Source organism: Triturus cristatus, chromosome 4_2, assembly GCF_964204655.1.
Source record: "Triturus cristatus chromosome 4_2, aTriCri1.1, whole genome shotgun sequence".
Lineage (NCBI taxonomy): Eukaryota > Metazoa > Chordata > Amphibia > Caudata > Salamandridae > Triturus > Triturus cristatus.
The window spans coordinates 749699113-749715492 of record NC_140586.1 but is presented as its reverse complement, the minus strand read 5'-3'; the positions used below and the strand labels follow the sequence as shown (position 1 = coordinate 749715492).

At 42.7% G+C, this 16380-nt stretch overlaps 1 long non-coding RNA gene across 1 annotated transcript; it reads left to right on the top strand.

The window, feature by feature from the left end:
• Positions 1-15201: 15201 nt before the first annotated feature.
• LOC146834998 (uncharacterized) lies at positions 15202-16000 on the top strand. Its single transcript, XR_014960361.1, has 3 exons — positions 15202-15311; positions 15740-15854; positions 15949-16000. It is a non-coding gene; the product is annotated as an uncharacterized LOC146834998 (long non-coding RNA).
• Positions 16001-16380: the final 380 nt, after the last annotated feature.

Genomic DNA, 16380 nt, shown 5'->3' with positions numbered 1-16380 from the left:
AGGGGTCCCTATGGAAACCCTGCGCAAAAGGAGAGAGACTTTCTGGATTTTTACTTTCGACAGTGTGAAACATGGCCTTAATGAGGAAATTCAATGGAATATTACTAAAACTTGGTAACTGTTTATGTAGATATTCTCCATTTCAACCCTCGATGCTAGGCTTGCCTATACCTATGGATTCCTGTTATATTCTGTTAGGAATCTGATTGAGGGATTTACCGGTAATAGCTATATAATTTGGACAACCCACGGTTACCTCGTCACGAGACTTAGGACCTAGTGTAACTATTACCTGAGACTTTCCCTGTATGTTCTATTGGGAATAGTCTTAATGAGTTTTCTAAATGAGCTGACTTTTCTTTAGGTTGGGCTTCCCCTACAGTCCTGGAGTAAAATATTCACTTGGCCACAGTGTTTACCTATAATTAAGCGTAATCTATTAGATTATTACAGGTTTTTTATATTCTCCTTGTTCTTTCTGAGTGAGCATATGTATTATCAACTCTGATGGAGACATATATATATATACAGCTGGTTGTACACTATGATGTTGAGTCTGTCAGTTGTCGGATAGCTTTGCGTGGATAGTTCATGTCGTAAGAGAAGTTGTGCCCTTGCTCGAGGGATTTTCTATATTTTGTTTCCAGATTTCGTGGACAGAGGGTCATACATGGACTGCTTGCTTGCAGTAGTGGTGCGAGTTTGTTGGCCTTGATACGTTCCTTTCCATGGCGGTTTGTGTGTGCACTTATTGGTATAGTAGGTCGGGCTGAGGTGTGCATGCCTCCTCGGGTTGTGTATTTTGGGTGGAAGTCTTCTTTTTTTGGGAGTTCGAAGGTTGGGTTTGATTGTTTGTGGTGTACTGTTCCAAGATGGCGTGCAATAGTGGCGGTACCGGGTTAGTCCCCTTTTCTCTTTCTTAAGATGACCTGACACACACCACTACAAGATGGCGCTGACAATAAATCCCTTCTCTGTAATTAAGAATCGGTGTGCCGGTAAGTCATGGCCTTCACATAGACCTTTCTTGCTTATTTCAGGCATGATACTAGTACTTATACTCTAGAAAACCCTGTCTTTGTACAGTATGCATACTAAATCGGACTAATGCGGTCTCTGCTGATATAATATATTACACCTTTCAAAGATGGCGCTTTGATTAGCGTAAATTTGTTAGTCCCTTTTTAGTGACTGCCTCATCCACAGGTGATACGGTTTTTGACAATCTTGATTACGGAGGGAGGAGTATAAGTAGAGACACGCATTTGGATGTAGGCTCACTTCTTGACGGCAGGACGATCTGAGGACGCCTACGTGTGGCTGAAGGACTTAGATGTTTTGAACGCTGGTGAGTTAGGAGTAAAAAGCTTGAATTTTTGTTTCCTTTTTTTTAAACTGGGGCAATTTGTATGTTTGCTCCTTTATTCCTTGTCAGTAATCCAAGCTAGCGCCTACTTCACTATTACCTTTGGTTAGTTGGGTACCCAATTTCACTAACAAGTTTTTAATGACTGCCTCTTTCACAGATGATACGGCTTTGACAATCTTGACTACGGAGGGAGGAGTAGAAGTAGATACACGCATTTGGGTGTAGGCTCACTTCCTGACAGCAGGACGATCTGAGGATGCTTACGTGTGACTGAAGGACTTAGATGTTTTGAGCGCTGGTGAGTCAGGAGTAAAAAACGTTTGAATTGTTATTTTTCTCTTTAAACTGGGGTAATTTGGGTCTACTACTGCTTGTTAGTACTCCAATCCAGAGTTTGCCTCACTGTTATCTTGGGCTAATTGGGTACTTAGCTTTATTTAAGAGTTAAGCATTGTAACTTTCCACCAAACGAAGGTAGGCTTAGACTTATATAGAATGGTGAAAAATAGCAGGTCTCTATCGAAAGTGTACTTACTTTTAAGTAAAGGGTGCATCTTGACATACCCCCTTATACTCATCCCCACTATTTTAGTGAAGCACAGTCATGATCTTGGACGTCCGCTGACTTTACTATTGGTCCCATGCTTTGGGACACAGACTTTATATATGGGTCATTAATATTAATTGACCGTTATCGTTTTGGCTGTCTCTCTGTATCTCTTTTAGGGACACCGTAAAGAATTGCAACAGCGTGTATTTGTACGGTTGAGACTCTGCCTATATCTGGTTATGGATGGAAATAATATACTTTGGTGATCTTTAAACAAACTTTCTTTTAAAGGTATTTACAATCATTTAAATCTGGTGATAGTGAGTAACAATTGATAAATAGGAGACAGACTATGATGCAGTATATTTTTAACTTCCCCACACAGATACATGGAGTACTACGGAATCATTGTTGGATGTCTCCTAGCTGCATACTACATTTAGTGGGATTTAGAGTCTAACCACTATCGGTATGTAAACTCTATGTGGATATCGTTGCCCTCGGCCAATATAAAAAGAACTAGCAGTACCTAAATAGAGAACTTGGAGCGATAATTAAAATATGCTATAATCTTGATTTAGGTTTTTTCTGCCTTAAATTTCACTAGGACATCTACAGATAAACAGACAAATAAGAGGAAGAATTTCCACTGTGATTACGTCTTACAGTACAAACAGCAGGCTTTGTAGGGTGATATTGTCCCCCTAAATAGTAAGTATCCTTCTTTACTGTATTTATAGGACTATTACCAAAAAAACAGGATTTCCTTACATAGATCCATACCTTTCTGATCAGAGTAGAGTAGAGTATTATAGGGATTATTTCCACTCACACACTTTCTCTTTTTAATTTCTGTCAAAGGTAACTCTCTCTCATTAGAAATTGTACTTCATATCGTACTAATTTGTGTGTTGATTCTCTCAGACTATCTTTATTATTCTTTCTTCTTCTCATTTTTACTTGAATGCTCAGTTGTATAGATTGGCCCAACCGGTGTCTTTTATTATAGCACACAGTATTGACAATAATAATGTTTAGAGACTAGTGACTAATTTGTCTTTTGTATGTAAAAATTCTCTTTTCTTTAGATACCCCAGGTTTTGAGAACTTGCGCTAAGAGAAGTAGCTGGTCCTGAAGAAGGTGGTTTCCACGTTTGCTTATACCACCGAAACGCGTTGACCAAATCTTCTTGTAGATCCTACAAAAATGTTTTGTAGCAGCTCCTTTTTTGGGGGGCTATTAGGACTACCTTACCACTCATTATGTGTTAAGTGGTAAAGCTACTGAGATATCTGTGTACGGAATGTCTGATATGTGTCTGCATGAATGAAGAGTTTGTATGTGCAGTGTTCTTTCTCCCTGGGTTTTGTTTTCCTTTTTTTGTCATGAATTAAAAAGAATATCTTTGTCTTATCGAATTGACATGAACAATGTGTAAAGTATAAGTGAAAACGTTCATTTATGAAAAATTGATTTATCTGTTCAAAATTGATTACATTTTTATACAGAAAAAATGAAAATATAAAAATACGAAAAATAAAAAAAATATTAAGAATACACTTTTGTGCTTTGTGTGCTAGTTTATATATAAATAACTGTTGTTTAGGTCAAGAGGGAGTATTATTAGGTAGATTGGCTTCATTTTCCCCTTTTCTCCCTGACCTATTGGAAAATTATCCTGTATAAAGGGGGTCCCAGTATTTTCTGCATTGTAGACCTCCCATTCTCCCCTGAGACACTCCGCGGAAGGCACCTATGACACATATGAGACCCTGCTCATCCCTCATGACCCTACCCCAGTCTCCCACAGGTCAGCTTTCTTTGGCAGAGGGCCCGTGTCGGCCGCTGTGCATCCAGGGCCACTAACCCTGTGCGACTCAAGTCATCCCCACCTTGTTGTGCATTTCTGAGTGCCTGATGACTGTTGGAGTTGTTGCCAGCACCAGCTACTCTGAGGGCTGGCTTACACTCACCCCACACACAGCCAGCACATGCATCACTGGATTAGTGGGACTGCCATCACATCCTGCCGAACCAAGTATTGACTCTTTTCTCCCTGCACTGTCACAGGTGATCAAGGATATGCACTCTGCCCTTGGATGATAACACCCCTCCGAGACCCGAATACACCCACCCAGAGGCAGTATAATGCGTCCCATATACGCACCAGCGGCATCGTTGAACGCACATTTGACGTGTTGAAGTCACGTTTCAGGTGCCTGGACGGCACAGGTGGAAAGCTCCTGTGCAGTCCGGACATCGTGTGCAAGATGATCGTTGCATGTTGTGTGTTGCACAACATCTATGTGCGCACCAATTCCCCATGGATCCCAGTTCCAGAAGTACTGGACGATGATGGTGATGATGGGACAGGTGGCCCACATACCACTGCAGCTGCAGCAGGAATGGCCCGTAGGAACACCACCATTGACAATTTCTTCTCATGAGCATGTCACATTGTGGCCGTCCCTGGCCATCATGGGACAGTACAAAATGTCCAAAAGCACAGCATGTGTGAATAAAACATATTTGCAGGTTACAGGCTGTACTTGTACATTGTCATGTCACAGTTTCCTGCCAGATGTGATTTGCCATGTTGTGCACATTTGCGACACCAGTTGTGTCCTGTGTTCTGTTGCGGAGGTGTTACTGTTTGTACCGGGATGTTGTCAATGTCGAGGGGCACTTATACTTATGTCCGAGGTGGTGTGCCATCTTTTCCTCTTTGTTGCCAATGACACGTTGGAGGTGACATACAGGTGGTGGTGGTGTTCTGGCTCATCCATGGCGATGATCGGGTTTTCCTGGCGACTGTACCCCGTCTTCCTCTTCTCATTGCCCTTCCATGGGCCCTGTATTCCTGGATGTTCCTCTGTGGGGATTGTGGGGTTCATGTTGTCCTCTGCAGTCGGTCAGGGTGCATCCGTGGTACTCAGCAGTTGATGTTGTTTTTTAGTGGCATTTTCCGTATGCTGTTCTTGTGCTTTTCTCGCTGGTTGTCACTGTTTTCTTATCACGTTTCGGCACATAGCGATGTTTAAACACGTTGGGGTTTGTGTTTTTATCTCTGTTGCAGTGGTTGTATCGCGGACATTGGCCGCGTTTTCGGTGGACTATCGCATGGTACCGCCATGTTGTGAATTCCACGTTGACTCCCGGTTATCTTCTCGTGATAGGCTGCGATGTGTAAAGTTGCGTTAGCATTTTTTGGTGATGTTTAGCACACGTTCTTGTGAATATACCCCTATGAGTTTTCTTTGTGTTTGCTTATGAGCTGGATTACGGTGTAACGCAAAGCATGAATTGGAATCCTCTGAGTTCCTTAATTTTTGTTATTAACCTATACAGGTCATAAATCTAAGCTTCTGTTGGCTACTTTATTTTTCTGTAAATATCTGCTGTGAATCTTGACCATGAGCCATTTTGTCCACACACATATGCCAACTCTATACACCACATACAGATCTATCTACGGCAGGATACTGTGGTATTTCATCTTCTTCTGTATTGCTGAAAGAGGTTTTAGTTAAGGTATTTTCAAAGGGTATGGACCAACTATATATAATTTTCCATGTAAATCGTCCTTTGAGTCGACATAACCCATTTACAACAGTTAACCATGGTTATGCTACAGCTAATGGTTTGTAAACACTACTTTGTAATGTCTGTTTCAGTCACAGGAGACACACCCTCTTGGAAACTAGCAAATAGGTGTGTTGCTCTTTCCAATCACTCCTTGTACAGCACTCAAGCACTAAAGATCTTTTCTAGCATGCTCATTACCAGCTCACATTTGAAGTTACTTATTATCTGGAGATTCTGCACACACCTCTGCCCAAGTGCCCTTATGTCTTTGCACATTCTGGCCATTGAACTCAGTGATGACAGTAGGCAGGAGACACTAACAACGGCTACCACATACAAACTGCACTCTGGATGGGGGCAGAACTATTGACCAGATCAAACATGTCAGGATACCCTCTTTGTCATGCGCTTTACTTTTTTGTGTGTTTTAGCTATCCCTTAATATTCATCTGAGTATATGAATGGCACATAATCCTGACGTTTCTTCCTTACAGCTGGCACTGATACATTGTGTAATGGTGCTATTTTGCTTTTTTAAATGATGTTGTAATTCTGGCTATGTTGTTTTAATGTTTAATTAACCAAGCAATAGTACATTTACTTACTTACTCACTTACATCAGTTGATGCCACACCTCCCACTGGGGACATTTTTATTTTCGTTTTGAAATTATTTATGATTGCTATGGTGAGCCATAAGTAACATAATTTGGATGCAGCCCCATTCCAATATGGAGCTAAGGGCATCAATTGGTTCCCCAAGTGGCCTTTCTTCCAGGTTGTATTTGACCAATTCCGAGTTTCCCCAGCGTATATGTAAGAGACCTACCATACCGAAATCAACAGACACGCAGTCGCACTTGACTCGACACAGCACAGTTTGCAGGTAACTCAGCTACATGCATCTTTTTTTCACTAATTTATTTGGGTACTGAATGCTGTGTATTTCGGCATTATAGAGCTGCACATTAATAATGTTGACTATTTCGTAAATTATGACAGGTTCACTATGGGGGATATTCACAAGGACTTCTCTCCGATTTATCTCCACCTTAACGCATCAAAAGTGGAGATAGGTTTAACACCCCATTCACAAGCTGGTGCATACTGCAGACAACGCCAGTATTCCCGCGATAACTGCCCCAAAATTTATCTCCATGGTGGACACCACCAACTAACCATAATGAGATGCAGAGTAGGCGTTTCCTTTGCAAAAACACACAAAAAAAACACAACACCACTTTCACAACGAACTGCCAGATCTGCGATGCGAGTCAAAAGCACGCGATAAGCCACGGTAGCAGTAGGTATATAACTCCTGCCTCCTACAGGTGTAAAGCCGGGCGACTACCTGCAGTAGGCAACGGAGCCCCGCACACAGCCACACCCGAAGAGCAAACGACGCCATGGAGCTACTCATCATGCAGCTTGGTGCCCCAACAGGGCCACAACATGCACCACAACCATCCCAGGACCACCACCACCCCCAGGACCCGGACCCGCCCCCCCCCGGACTACCACAGAGGCAGCGCAGAGTAAGACAGCGGACCTACCGAAAACACACCACTCTCACAGACCTAACGCCCGAGGAAGTCATTGCTCAGTACAGGCTCAAAAGGTCAACCATCATCCGCATCATGACCCACATCGCCCATAGGTTGACGGTCCCAACACTGCGGAGAACCAACATCCTTCTGCAGACAAAGCTGCTGGCTGTGCTGCACCTGTTCACCTCTGGTACCTTCCAACCAACAACTTCCAGAGTCGGAGGGGTCTCACAGCCAGCCCTATCAAAGTTCATCACACCTGTCCTGGATGCCATCATCAGCTTTATACCCCAGTACCTTCACTTCCCCCACACTGTGCAGGAACAGCAGGAGACCAAGCAAGACTTCTACGCCATAGCTGGATTCCTGGCAGTTTTGGGCGCAATAGACTGCACACATGTCCCACTTGTGCCCCCTGTGGATACTGCTCACCACTATCGCAACAGAAAGCACACAAATTCCATCAATGTGCAGGCAATAGTGGACCACCGGGGAATGTTCACCAATGTCGTCGCAAACTACCCCGGCAGTGTGAACGATTCCTACATCTTCCGACAGTCCATCATCATCCAGCGCTTCCAGGATGGCACATATGAAACTGGACTGCTCATTGGTAAGTGCCAAATCAACACACCACACACCACACACCTCAAAGCCACCATCACACAAAGCACAAATGTGGGAATGCACACTTGACCAAACCACATACAACATGTCAATCAACATGACCACCTACCAGACACGACAACACTACTCCATGGTGATCCTGAGCTACCCCTGCACACAATACAGCTATATCTGCTGGTGACTGGAGAGTAGTGAACAGTGGACGCAACCATGTCACCCCAGGCCGTGGGTCAGATAGTGGAAATGTCACTCGATGCATCCCCCGTGTGCGTGAGCATAGTGGGTTGGCCCTGAGTACGCAAGGGCGCTGCAGGGGTGTGGACAAAAACCCCATGGCGCAGAGCGTGGTTCTCTCCCAGAAAGGCCAACGTCACTGACAGGGCGGCGCCTCGCAGTCCACCACGAGGCCGACGCCATGAGCAGAGGGGCCTGCGACCCTGCGTGTCTGCTGCACCCCAGGACGCTGATACCCAGACCAGGCCTGCCCGCCCCAGCTCTCCAAGGCCACACTGCTCACATGCCGACACCATTGTGTGTCAAAGAAGGCCCACCACGTGCCGATGCAAGCTCCAAGCACCAGTCCTGCGACCTCTGCAGCCTCCACAGACCATCACTGGCCCCCCGACGCTGGCCCACATTACTCCTTTCTCATTGACATACTCCACCAGCATCCCCTTTGGCCCAGTAGGTCCCACATGGGGAACTGTGTCCTGAGTCCTGAATGGCAGAGACCCCAAGTCTGTGGCAGCAACCACAGCACCAGACTCCCTTCGATCAGTGAGGCATAATTCCATATCACAGGCCTGCGACACATGGTGCCACTAACCCTGTTCAACGCAAGCCGGCAACATGTGGTGCCACAACCCTGTACAATGAAAGCCGGCGACACGTGGTGCCACGGGCCCTGTTCAACGCAAGCCGGCGACACGTGGTTCCACTGACCCTGTGCACCGTGAGTGACTGTCAGCCTCCGGCAGAACATTGTTGGTGTCTGAGCCTGTGGCCTGGGGGTTGTCATCAGCAACGGGCAAGTACGTACTTGGTGTCTGGCATGAGTCTGTGGCATTCATATCTGCCATGCTGCCGGACACAGCTGGCATGTGCCCTCTGCATCAGGCCCTAGGGTAGACCTCCCATTCTCCCCTGAGACACTCCGCGGAAGGCACCTATGACACATATGAGACCCTGCTCATCCCTCATGACCCTACCCCAGTCTCCCACAGGTCAGCTTTCTGTGGCAGAGGGCCCGCGTCGGCCGCTGTGCATCCAGGGCCACTAACCCTGTGCGACTCAAGTCATCCCCACCTTGTTGTGCATTTCTGAGTGCCTGATGACTGTTGGAGTTGTTGCCAACACCAGCTACTCTGAGGGCTGGCTTACACTCACCCCACACACAGCCAGCACATGTGTCACTGGATTAGTGGGACTGTCATCACATCCTGCCGAACCAAGTATTGACTCTTTTCTCCCTGCACTGTCACAGGTGATCAAGGATATGCACTCTGCCCTTGGATGATAACACCCCTCCGAGACCCGAGTACACCCACCCAGAGGCAGTATAATGCGGCCCATATACGCACCAGCGGCATCGTTGAACGCACATTTGACGTGTTGAAGTCACGTTTCAGGTGCCTGGGCGGCACAGGTGGAAAGCTCCTGTGCAGTCTGGACATCGTGTGAGGCTTTGTAGGGTGATATTGTCCCCCTAAATAGTAAGTATCCTTCTTTACTGTATTGATAGGACTATTACCAAAAAAACAGGATTTCCTTACATAGATCCATACCTTTCTGATCAGAGTAGAGTAGAGTATTATAGGGATTATTTCCACTCACACACTTTCTCTTTTTAATTTCTGTCAAAGGTAACTCTCTCTCATTAGAAATTGTACTTCATATCGTACTAATTTGTGTGTTGATTCTCTCAGACTATCTTTATTATTCTTTCTTCTTCTCATTTTTACTTGAATGCTCAGTTGTATAGATTGGCCCAACCGGTGTCTTTTATTATAGCACACAGTATTGACAATAATAATGTTTAGAGACTAGTGACTAATTTGTCTTTTGTATGTAAAAATTCTCTTTTCTTTAGATACCCCAGGTTTTGAGAACTTGCGCTAAGAGAAGTAGCTGGTCCTGAAGAAGGTGGTTTCCACGTTTGCTTATACCACCGAAACGCGTTGACCAAATCTTCTTGTAGATCCTACAAAAATTTTTTGTAGCAGCTCCTTTTTTTGGGGGCTATTAGGACTACCTTACCACTCATTATGTGTTAAGTGGTAAAGCTACTGAGATATATGTGTACGGAATGTCTGATATGTGTCTGCATGAATGAAGAGTTTGTATGTGCAGTGTTCTTTCTCCCTGGGTTTTGTTTTCCTTTTTTTGTCACTAATCAAAAGAATATCTTTGTCTTATCGAATTGACATGAACAATGTGTAAAGTATAAGTGAAAACGTTCATTTATGAAAAATTGATTTATCTGTTCAAAATTGATTATATTTTTATACAGAAAAAATTAAAATATAAAAATACGAAAAATAAAAAAAATATTAAGAATACACTTTTGTGCTTTGTGTGCTAGTTTATATATAAATAACTGTTGTTTAGGTCAAGAGGGAGTATTATTAGGTAGATTGGCTTCATTTTCCCCTTTTCTCCCTGACCTATTGGAAAATTATCTCGTATAAAGGGGGTCCCAGTATTTTCTGCAATGCAATCACGGTTCTTTAACTGTGGGACTAGAGTGCCCATTTTTTGGGTTGTTTCTAGTATTTTTTTAGTGTATGACACCCTGATTGGACCAATATATACAGTAATTGGCTAGGTAAACGTTCTTCTTTTTCTTACAATATAATTCTTTTATATTGTTCACAAAAATCTTTTCTTTTCTTGCACATTGATTTGGTGGAGGTTATACTTTTTGTAATTCCTTTTTCTGAATGGAGGGCCTCAAAACCTTTGGATTTTCCGATGATGATTTCACTGCACTGATTGGTAGGGCAATTACAGGTGATAATGTGACCTCTATTCAATCTAGTGACAGTGGAGAATGGAACAATCTACTAAATCTAAGAAAGAAACTTAAACGTATGGAGTCGCATGCTCACTATATGCTCGAATACTTACGATCAGGAGTGATTCCTTCTGGTTTAAGGGTACGGAATGTCCCTGCACTGTTTGTAGAAGTCCGTAAGTTCCTGGAGCGGTGGTCCCTTATTGCGAACCACTGCTCCAGGGACTGGATGATTCTTATAATAGAAACCACCAGAGAAATGATGGAAGTCCTAAGTAAGGAAATTACATCATTGGAAGAAAAACTGAATACCTCTACGGCATTTGAGGAAGCAAAAGCTAGATTGGAAAAAATTAATACCGATATGAAGGACTTTGAGATATATCTGAATAACAAAAAAACTGATAAATTAAGAAAAGATATCAGATGGTACACACAGGAAAAAGCATATCCGTACCTTCACCCCACTTACTATCAAGACCCAAATTACAATCAAGACTATTCGGGTAGGAATAACAACTATCAAAGAAAAACACAGAATTTTTCTGATACGTTTTCGTCGGATTCTGACAATGAGGCTAGACAAGATTTAGATGAGGCACAATATGATTTTCACCCCCGTAGAGGTAGACAGATGGGAATGCAATCATACCGGGGACAGACACCTTTTTTATCACGGGGTCAATATCGAGGAAGAAACAAGAGATGGGTACCGGACAGAGGGGACCAACAACCAATGGCCCCTCAACATCAGCAGCCATATTTGAAAACCCGGAACCAACAATATTGGCGCCAATAGTCAGTATGGGCGAATGTCAAAAGAAAGATGATGTGTTACCAATCTTTAATTTATCATCCACTAGTTTTAACACAGAAGAATGTTCTGTTCTAAGTCGGGGCTTATCCTTTGTCCCTTCCACACGACCAAATCTGTTCAAATTACATGAGGATTTATACACCTTCTTCAGGAAGGTTAGACTTAAGAAATACTTTTTGGATCGACCACCAGAAATCAATAATGAGAACCAGTCGAAATGTAAACCTCCATCTCAATTCACTCCGACCTTGGAGATGGTTGGTCCAGAAGTACAGATTTTTGAACAGAATTTCATCAAGGAGGTTACCAAACTAACCAAACATCCACCATATGTAAGAAATAATCTGTCCTCCATTGAAAATAATGCCTTGCAGAAGATCAAATCTAACAACAATCTTATTGTGAAACCATGTGACAAAGGTGGTGGAATAGTCGTTATGGATAAGAGTGACTATGATAAAAAAAATCCTTAATATGCTAGCTGTTCCACAACACTATAAAAAATCGCATCCCAGAGAGCTACACCATCTCAAAAAGACAATTCAAGAATTAACAACTAGAGCATTGGAGGTTGGTGACATCTGTCAGCAGGAATACCTGTTTCTAAACAAAACCTGTCCGAAGACTGCTGCTCTCTATGGGCTTCCTGAAACTCATAAGGATATTCATAATCCACCTATGCGGCCTATTATATCAACTATAGGCTCTAGCACTGAACCCCTTTCTAAGTATGTAGATTCCTTCCTTTGTCCTCTCACCCAGACGTATGCTTCTTTTGTTCGCGACACTGGTGATGTCATCAGCAAACTTGAAGGTAGACCATTCAATCCCATGACTGAAATTCTAGTAACGCTTGACATTGAGGCCTTGTACACCAACATACCTCAATGTCAAGCGTTGCAATCTGTTTCCTCCTTACTTCAGAGGTTTCCTGAGGACAGACCAGATAACTTCATCTTAAATTGCTTGGAAATTGTCCTTTTGAATAATTTTTTTGAATTTGAGGGTTCCCTATACCAACAAGTTAAGGGCACCAGCATGGGTGCTTCGGTTTCTCCTAGCGTTGCCAACACCTATATGGGTGAATGGGAAATCAAGCATGTGTTCAATGAGGCGGCCCCCTTCTCTGACAATGTAGAGAGTTGGAGATGCTTCATTGACGATATTTTTTTTATTTGGAAGGGTGACAATGAATCTCTGAATGAATACATCTTATGGTTGAATGCAAGCGATGATAATTTGAAGTTTACAGTAAAGAGTAGTGTCCATTCTGTGGAATTCCTGGACATCCTGATTTCGGGATCAAATAATTTCCTAGAGGTCAGTTTATTCAGGAAACCGACTGCTAAGAATACGATTCTACAGTACCAGAGCTATCACCCTAACATCCAAAAGGACTCTATTCCATTCGGAGAGTTCCTACGGGTAAGAAGAAATTGTACTAACATGCTGGACTTTCATGCTCATGGTGATGCCCTTAGATCAAGACTCTTAGCAAGAGGTTATCCAAAGAGATTAGTGCGTCACGCATACAAGAGGGCTAAGTATTATAATCGTGATGCCTTATTGGAGGGAACCAAACGCACCCCTAAAGAACAAGTGGTATGTGTGATCAATCACTCCCGCCTTAATTTCAAGATTAAAAACATCATCCAAAAAAACTGGAAAATCTTGAATACTGACACGGATGAAACTCAGCTAGAGCAACCTTTGGTAGCCTACCGCAGAAATCGCAATCTTCGCGATATATTAGTACATACACGATCAAGCTTAAACAACACTATGCGTCAAACTACCCTAACGGGTCTACCAGCCAAAATGGGAAACCATACCTGTGGTTCCTGTCACGCTTGTAACACTGCTTTGGTTACAGACGTATTTGTGTATCAGGGACATACTGCCAAATTGAAAGATCTCACAAACTGTAGAAGTCGTAACATCATTTATATCCTCCTATGTCCTTGTAATCTAGCTTACATAGGAGAAAGCACGTGAGTTCAGGGTACGTTTTAGCGAACATAAATCTGCGATACGTACTTGTAAGGCCTCTGCTCCTCTTGTTCAACACTTTTGTACTCAACATCACACTGAACAAGACATTAAATGGTGCATTCTGGAGAAAGTGAAGGGCCAAGCAGGGGTCCCTATGGAAACCCTGCGCAAAAGGAGAGAGACTTTCTGGATTTTTACTTTCGACAGTGTGAAACATGGCCTTAATGAGGAAATTCAATGGAATATTACTAAAACTTGGTAACTGTTTAAGTAGATATTCTCCATTTCAACCCTCGATGCTAGGCTTGCCTATACCTATGGATTCCTGTTATATTCTGTTAGGAATCTGATTGAGGGATTTACCGGTAATAGCTATATAATTTGGACAACCCACGGTTACCTCGTCACGAGACTTAGGACCTAGTGTAACTATTACCTGAGACTTTCCCTGTATGTTCTATTGGGAATAGTCTTAATGAGTTTTCTAAATGAGCTGACTTTTCTTTAGGTTGGGCTTCCCCTACAGTCCTGGAGTAAAATATTCACTTGGCCACAGTGTTTACCTATAATTAAGCGTAATCTATTAGATTATTACAGGTTTTTTATATTCTCCTTGTTCTTTCTGAGTGAGCATATGTATTATCAACTCTGATGGAGACATATATATATATACAGCTGGTTGTACACTATGATGTTGAGTCTGTCAGTTGTCGGATAGCTTTGCATGGATAGTTCATGTCGTAAGAGAAGTTGTGCCCTTGCTCGAGGGATTTTCTATATTTTGTTTCCAGATTTCGTGGACAGAGGGTCATACATGGACTGCTTGCTTGCAGTAGTGGTGCGAGTTTGTTGGCCTTGATACGTTCCTTTCCATGGCGGTTTGTGTGTGCACTTATTGGTATAGTAGGTCGGGCTGAGGTGTGCATGCCTCCTCGGGTTGTGTATTTTGGGTGGAAGTCTTCTTTTTTTGGGAGTTCGAAGGTTGGGTTTGATTGTTTGTGGTGTACTGTTCCAAGATGGCGTGCAATAGTGGCGGTACCGGGTTAGTCCCCTTTTCTCTTTCTTAAGATGACCTGACACACACCACTACAAGATGGCGCTGACAATAAATCCCTTCTCTGTAATTAAGAATCGGTGTGCCGGTAAGTCATGGCCTTCACATAGACCTTTCTTGCTTATTTCAGGCATGATACTAGTACTTATACTCTAGAAAACCCTGTCTTTGTACAGTATGCATACTAAATCGGACTAATGCGGTCTCTGCTGATATAATATATTACACCTTTCAAAGATGGCGCTTTGATTAGCGTAAATTTGTTAGTCCCTTTTTAGTGACTGCCTCATCCACAGGTGATACGGTTTTTGACAATCTTGATTACGGAGGGAGGAGTATAAGTAGAGACACGCATTTGGATGTAGGCTCACTTCTTGACGGCAGGACGATCTGAGGACGCCTACGTGTGGCTGAAGGACTTAGATGTTTTGAACGCTGGTGAGTTAGGAGTAAAAAGCTTGAATTTTTGTTTCCTTTTTTTTAAACTGGGGCAATTTGTATGTTTGCTCCTTTATTCCTTGTCAGTAATCCAAGCTAGCGCCTACTTCACTATTACCTTTGGTTAGTTGGGTACCCAATTTCACTAACAAGTTTTTAATGACTGCCTCTTTCACAGATGATACGGCTTTGACAATCTTGACTACGGAGGGAGGAGTAGAAGTAGATACACGCATTTGGGTGTAGGCTCACTTCCTGACAGCAGGACGATCTGAGGATGCTTACGTGTGACTGAAGGACTTAGATGTTTTGAGCGCTGGTGAGTCAGGAGTAAAAAACGTTTGAATTGTTATTTTTCTCTTTAAACTGGGGTAATTTGGGTCTACTACTGCTTGTTAGTACTCCAATCCAGAGTTTGCCTCACTGTTATCTTGGGCTAATTGGGTACTTAGCTTTATTTAAGAGTTAAGCATTGTAACTTTCCACCAAACGAAGGTAGGCTTAGACTTATATAGAATGGTGAAAAATAGCAGGTCTCTATCGAAAGTGTACTTACTTTTAAGTAAAGGGTGCATCTTGACATACCCCCTTATACTCATCCCCACTATTTTAGTGAAGCACAGTCATGATCTTGGACGTCCGCTGACTTTACTATTGGTCCCATGCTTTGGGACACAGACTTTATATATGGGTCATTAATATTAATTGACCGTTATCGTTTTGGCTGTCTCTCTGTATCTCTTTTAGGGACACCGTAAAGAATTGCAACAGCGTGTATTTGTACGGTTGAGACTCTGCCTATATCTGGTTATGGATGGAAATAATATACTTTGGTGATCTTTAAACAAACTTTCTTTTAAAGGTATTTACAATCATTTAAATCTGGTGATAGTGAGTAACAATTGATAAATAGGAGACAGACTATGATGCAGTATATTTTTAACTTCCCCACACAGATACATGGAGTACTACGGAATCATTGTTGGATGTCTCCTAGCCGCATACTACATTTAGTGGGATTTAGAGTCTAACCACTATCGGTATGTAAACTCTATGTGGATATCGTTGCCCTCGGCCAATATAAAAAGAACTAGCAGTACCTAAATAGAGAACTTGGAGCGATAATTAAAATATGCTATAATCTTGATTTAGGTTTTTTCTGCCTTAAATTTCACTAGGACATCTACAGATAAACAGACAAATAAGAGGAAGAATTTCCACTGTGATTACGTCTTACAGTACAAACAGCAGGCTTTGTAGGGTGATATTGTCCCCCTAAATAGTAAGTATCCTTCTTTACTGTATTTATAGGACTATTACCAAAAAAACAGGATTTCCTTACATAGATCCATACCTTTCTGATCAGAGTAGAGTAGAGTATTATAGGG